The following is a 5,782-nucleotide window of genomic DNA, read 5'->3' as shown; positions in this document are numbered from 1 at the left end:
TTGATGTGCAACTGATTTCCCTGGTAAAGATCTCTGAGCTTGAGAACTGCAGTGGCCCTTGTTGTTCTCTAGAGTATTGACTTTGGAAGCCAAGGTTGAAAGCTGAGTTAGAAGATCAGAATAAGTGCAATCCACCTTGTTGTTAAATTCTGCCATTTTCTTGTTGAAGTCCATGGCGCCATTTGCTTGACCTTGGAGGATTTGCTGGAGCAGGTTATGTACTTCCTGATCCTTATTCCTTGAGTTCTGTTGGAGGCTTTGCTGTTGGGGAGGGAAAAAACCTTGTTGGTTATTGATGTGAGAGTGAAAGTTCTGGGTGGGGTGATTCTTGTAGTAGGTACAGCCTTTTTGGTAACCTTGTTGTCCACCTACAAAGTTTACCTCAGCTGTGATCTCTTCCCCTTGAAATGTGTCTTGAAACACATGATTCACATCTCTAACCAAGTTGGCTGACTTATGAGAAGCTAGGAGAAGTTTATCTAGCTTCTCATTGAGAGACCAGATGTCTTTCCTTGTCCTTTCCTCTTCAGCACTCACAGCACCTCTTGAACTCTTGTCAAAGTCTGATCCATAAAGCTCATCACTCTGAGCTACATTCTCCACAAGGGTCATGGTATCATTGACTTCCTTGGTCATGAAATTACCATTTGAAGCTGTGTCCAAGAGAACTCTGACCTTTGGTAAAGCACCTCTGTAGAAGGTACTTAGCAGCTGAGCATCTGAGAATCCATGGTGAGTGCATTGCATGGTATACCCTCTAAATCTTTCCCAAGCCTCACAAAAGGATTCATGGTTCTTCTGAATGAAACTTGAGATTTCATTTCTTAACCTTGCTGTTCTTGATGAAGAGAAGAACTTGGTTAGAAATGCTCTTTTGCATTGCTCCCATGTTGTGACTGATCCTTGAGGTAGAGACTTTTCCCACTGATGAGCTTTGCCTCCTAGAGAAAAAGGGAATAGCCTCAACTTGAAACTGTCCACACTCACTCCATTCATCTTAGTTAGATCAGAAACTCTATCAAAGTTGTCAATGTGATCTAATGGGTCTACTAATGCCAAGCCATGGAACTTGTTTGATTGCACCATGTTGATCAAGCCAGATTTGATCTCAAAATGGTTTTCAGGTGTAGGAGCTTGAATCCCATGTCTCTGACCCTGAGTATTGGCCTCGTCACCAGCTCCCACAACTTGTCTTGGACGTGGAGCTGGTGGCTCTTGCTGATTCTGGTGGTTTCCATTACCACCATGATCCTGTTGCCCTGGATCCATACCCAACCTCTCAATGTGCACAGCTCTTTCTCTTTGTCTTCTTGCTTGACTTCTGATGTTCATACACCTGAAATCAAAGACAGCACTTGAAAGGTAATCAGTAAAACAAAAGAAAATGACTTGATCTCAAGAAGATCCAAAGTCCTAATGCTAGAATGAATCTCCAATTGGCAACGGCGCCAAATTGATAATAGGTTTTTAGCCTACTAAGGTCAATTAACCTCTTGTGTTGTAGCACTTGAGGGTCAATCCAAATGGAGAATATCTAGACACTAAGACTATGAGGATCAATTCTTAATCCAAATTTAATGAAACAGGTTGGTGATTAAGTGATCTAAAAACATAAAACAAACAAGTAATAACAAGCAGTAATTAAGAACAAGCAAACAAGAGAAACTAAACAAACACTCAAATTCAAATAAAGAGAAAGCTAAACCTCAAGATGTGATCATTGATCAGGGTGCTTTAAATGTGAATTCATGATGCTAAGCAAACAATGCAACACTTGCAATTCTTTAGTCTAGACTTCCAAATCAGATTAATTCATTCTCATGACAAAAATCCCTTTGTTAATTACCAATTCAAGACTAATTCCCATTAGATGAATAAACAATCAACAAGCATAAGGTTCCAAGTCTAAAATGACCAGACAGCCTCTTTGTGCATCAAAATAAGAGCTAAGAAAGACTGAATCTTATACAGAAAGATAAAGCAAGCATCATATGATCTCAAATTCCAATTAACTTAGAACTCTAATCTAGATTAATCCTCTCATGACGGGAATAACCTCTACACTAATCCATTTTCAAAGCAAATCATCATTTGTGAAATATGAATCAATGAGCATTAAGAAACAGTTCAAGTATGTCATTCATGCATTTAACAATCATTCCCATGATGAAAAAGGCATAAACCCTTAAGTTAGATCATTCAGGCATTTCATCAAACACCTTGTGGGTGGAGAAATGCCTAAGTTCTAGATCAAGCTTATAATGAGAGATCTAGCATTAGGATCAGCTAACTAAGGAAATGAGAAGAGAATCTAAGCTTAAACAATCATTAATCTACATCTAAGCACCCTAATCTACACACCTAGAAGCTTAAAAGAAGACTACTCACTAATCATGATGAACACACCATTTCCTTTGCAAGAGGTGATGTTAATCATGATTAAAAGCAAAAATAAGAAGATGAGATGATAAGAAACAGACTTAAATTGATTCAATCCTTGAGATATCTCTTAAAAAACTCGTTTTTTAACAAAAAGGGAAAGAGAAACAAGAGAAAACAAAGCTTAAGTCTTGGAAAAAAACCCTAAAAAGCATATATAGTGTCTCTTGCGGACCGGGTCAGCCCAGGACAAACTGGGTACTGACCCGGCTTCAAATGGGTCTTGTCTCAAGTGTGCGACATGGTCAGGTGCTTCCCAAGTCGCAGGCCCAAATCGCAGGCCCAAGTTGCACAGCTATAGAAACAGCCTTGTGTACCTTAAATCCTTCAGCCCCAGCCGCATGCCTATCTAGGTGTAAACTGCGAGTGTTTGTGCTGTTCAGGCTTTCTTCTCTTCAACTCGCACAACCAAGACGCATTCTGGAGATAATATGTGTGCGAGTTGGTCTTCCTTTAGTCCCAAGTCGCAGGCCCAAGTCGGTGTAAATTGCAAACACATGTGCTACATGGTTACACTTCATGTCCAACTCGCAGGACTATCACGCACAGCATTGTGGACTTAGTCAAATTTGATTCTGGAAGTCTCTACCTAGCTCAGAGTCTCCTTACACTCATCTCTAAAGTCGCAATTTGTTTCCAGAGCATGAACATTCATGGGTGCGAGTTATCAAGTCGCAGTACCGTAACGCACAACCTAAGCCTTCTCGGACCACTTCGCATTCAGGGGAGAGTAACTTCCAGGATATGAATCCAGATGGCATGATTCTAACTGCATTGGAAACAGAACTCAAGTATCTCAAACTTTGGTGATGAAATCATCAGAGCTTGGGAAGCGGAAGGTTCCCTGGAAGGCTCATCTTTGTGGCGCATTGAAACGTTCAAAAAGGAGCTCTTGGACCAGTGTTCACTCCGGAGATGATATCTTTCAGTACATAGCACCAAACTGGATGATATTAGATGTTATGGAAAGAGCACTCAAAGAAATTGAATCTTGATGAAGACCCCGGCAACTGAATCAGAATGGAAGGGCATCGTGCCACTCTATCTTTGTGACTTATAGGATCGGTCTTTAAACTATCGCGAGACATGTGTGTCTTCCGGTGAGCTTAACTCTCCGGTCACGAGTCCAAATCCAATGATTCCACCTGTTATGGATCCATGACTTGCTTATATCCAACTTTTCTGAAGATATTGTACTCTGAATCGGATGATAAAACTCCCCGGACAGGCGATCTTTCCAGACGTATCGTATAGCTCCGAAATGGATGCGATAGAAGTCTGTCTTCCGGTGGATGTATCTTTCTTCTCGCTTCTCCAAACGCATCATTTATGAATACCCCGGAGGCTGAATCGGCCGGCAAGACCTTCCAGTAACGCGATTTTGGAGATGTATCTGCACCTTGGAATTTTGGCCGAGAACCTTGCACAGCCGGTACGCGTTTTGGCCGAGAAATCCACCGCGGTACATGAAAATCGCCGAGAAAAAGTTTCCTGCAGTACAGGTTATCGCCTAGAACCTCCAAAAGGCTGTTTTCACCTTTTCTTAAAGCTCTGATCACCATTTCTTTTCCTGGTTTCACATTTTCAGCTCCAAAGACTCATTGGGACCTAATGCAACCCCTAAACCCTAAAACAACACCTAAAGACCTAAAAGGATTGAAATAAGACATGATTTGGAATGAATTATACAACCTAAATGATGCAAATTATGAACATATCATTAGTCCAATGAAGAAGATCTTGTCCCGAGACAAGTCTTTTTCGACATCTCTTTGCTTTGCCTAGCAGGTTCTTCGTCACTCCAAAGTTCTTCTTCAAACTCTTATGTTGCAGAACGTTTTCCTGCTTTGCTGTTGTATGGGACAGCTTCTGTGAACACATCTTTGTCGATATTAGCAAATGAAATCCTCCGATTTGGCCAATCCATTTTAGCTCCGGAACTTGCTAGAAAAGACCATCTGAGAATCACTGGATGTGTTGCGTCTCTTGTTTCGACAATGTAGAAGTCGACAGGCACGATGCAATCTTCTATTCTCAAAGGAATGTCATGAGCTATTCCTTGAGGTGTTGCATTGGAATCATCAGCTAGATTAATCTTTGCTCTAGTCCTGCGCAGGTGTTTAATACCAAGTCTCAAAGCAATTGCCTTGGACATCATGTTAAGACAAGCTCCAGAATCACAAAGCACGTTTTTAAACATTTCTCCTCTAATAGACAAGAGATGAGAAACTGACCTGGACCTTCGATTTTGTGAAGTTTCGAACAGGTTTACCTCTTCTAGCATGATTGAACAAGTCTTCTATTTCAGGGATTGATTCCTGATGCGATTGTAAAACCGGGGTTATTTTCGTTTTACTAAGCTTCAGGTTTTAAATTTATAATCCCTAAATGTCTGAAAGTGCACAGATGTGCGCTGTAGTACTTATGGTATGGATCCACAGAGACTTAGTTGTTTCAGTACGAATTCACGGCAATGCTTAAATCAGATTAGAACTAAACAATTTGGGTTTTGGTTTTGGGTTTTGGTTGTCACTAAATCTAAACTAGAAAGCAAAACAAGTAAAAGCAATTGAAAACAAAAGGAAAATAAAAGCAAGTAAAAATCGAATAGATCAAAGGCGAATTGAAGCAAGTAAAAGCGAATGGAAAGCAAATAGAATTGAAGGTTGTAAGCAATTAAAGACAAACGTTGGGGCTCAAGGGGTTTTCGCAGGGGTTCGTGGACTAAGCTATGTCGATTTTAAACAAGTGATAAAGGTAATCAACTACGTATGTTCTAGAACTCGAGGCACAGAAGTATGAATAGCCTACTTTCGCAGCACTAAACAACTATCTCTCGCAACCCTGATAAGTAGGTTTTCACTCTGATCCTGGAACGGAGAAGATGCAATAGCAGAACAAGACTCATCAACATTCAAAACTCAACTACACGTAGGTTTCCAATCCTATAGAATTATTGCTCATTTCACCCTAGTTCAGACAATCAATGAAAGCTTTCACAACATATCATATCAGATCGGCTTCTAAGTGGCCAGCAAAGAATCACGCAGTAAGATTAAAGGCAAACGAAGAACATCTAGAAGATTATAAATCCTAAATCTATCGATTCATAAGCAAAGACACTTGAAATTCCCTTTGAAAAATCCTTTTAAACCCAACTGGGTAACTACACAAACATATTGTAACAAAGCATCATAGAGTATTGAAAGTTGCAGGAAATTAAAGAAAAGAGGGAAGAAAACCGAAGAACAGAGGCGACGACGGAGCCACGATGATGCTCTCCAGCGGCGGCTCCTTCTCCTTAAAACGGCGGCCTCCTCTCTAGGGTTCCACACGAAATCTC

The 5,782-nt window shown here is 40.6% G+C and overlaps 1 non-coding gene across 1 annotated transcript; it reads left to right on the top strand.

Annotated features, from left to right (window-relative positions):
* The first annotated feature begins 724 nt into the window (after positions 1 to 724).
* LOC112087416 lies at positions 725 to 831 on the top strand. The gene has a single exon (XR_002900098.1). It is a non-coding gene; the product is annotated as a small nucleolar RNA R71 (small nucleolar RNA).
* The last annotated feature ends 4,951 nt before the right edge of the window (positions 832 to 5,782 follow it).

Source organism: Eutrema salsugineum, unplaced genomic scaffold (genome assembly GCF_000478725.1).
Source record: "Eutrema salsugineum unplaced genomic scaffold, Eutsalg1_0 scaffold_18, whole genome shotgun sequence".
Taxonomy (NCBI): domain Eukaryota; kingdom Viridiplantae; phylum Streptophyta; class Magnoliopsida; order Brassicales; family Brassicaceae; genus Eutrema; species Eutrema salsugineum.
This window is presented reverse-complemented; position numbering and strand designations above follow the sequence as displayed.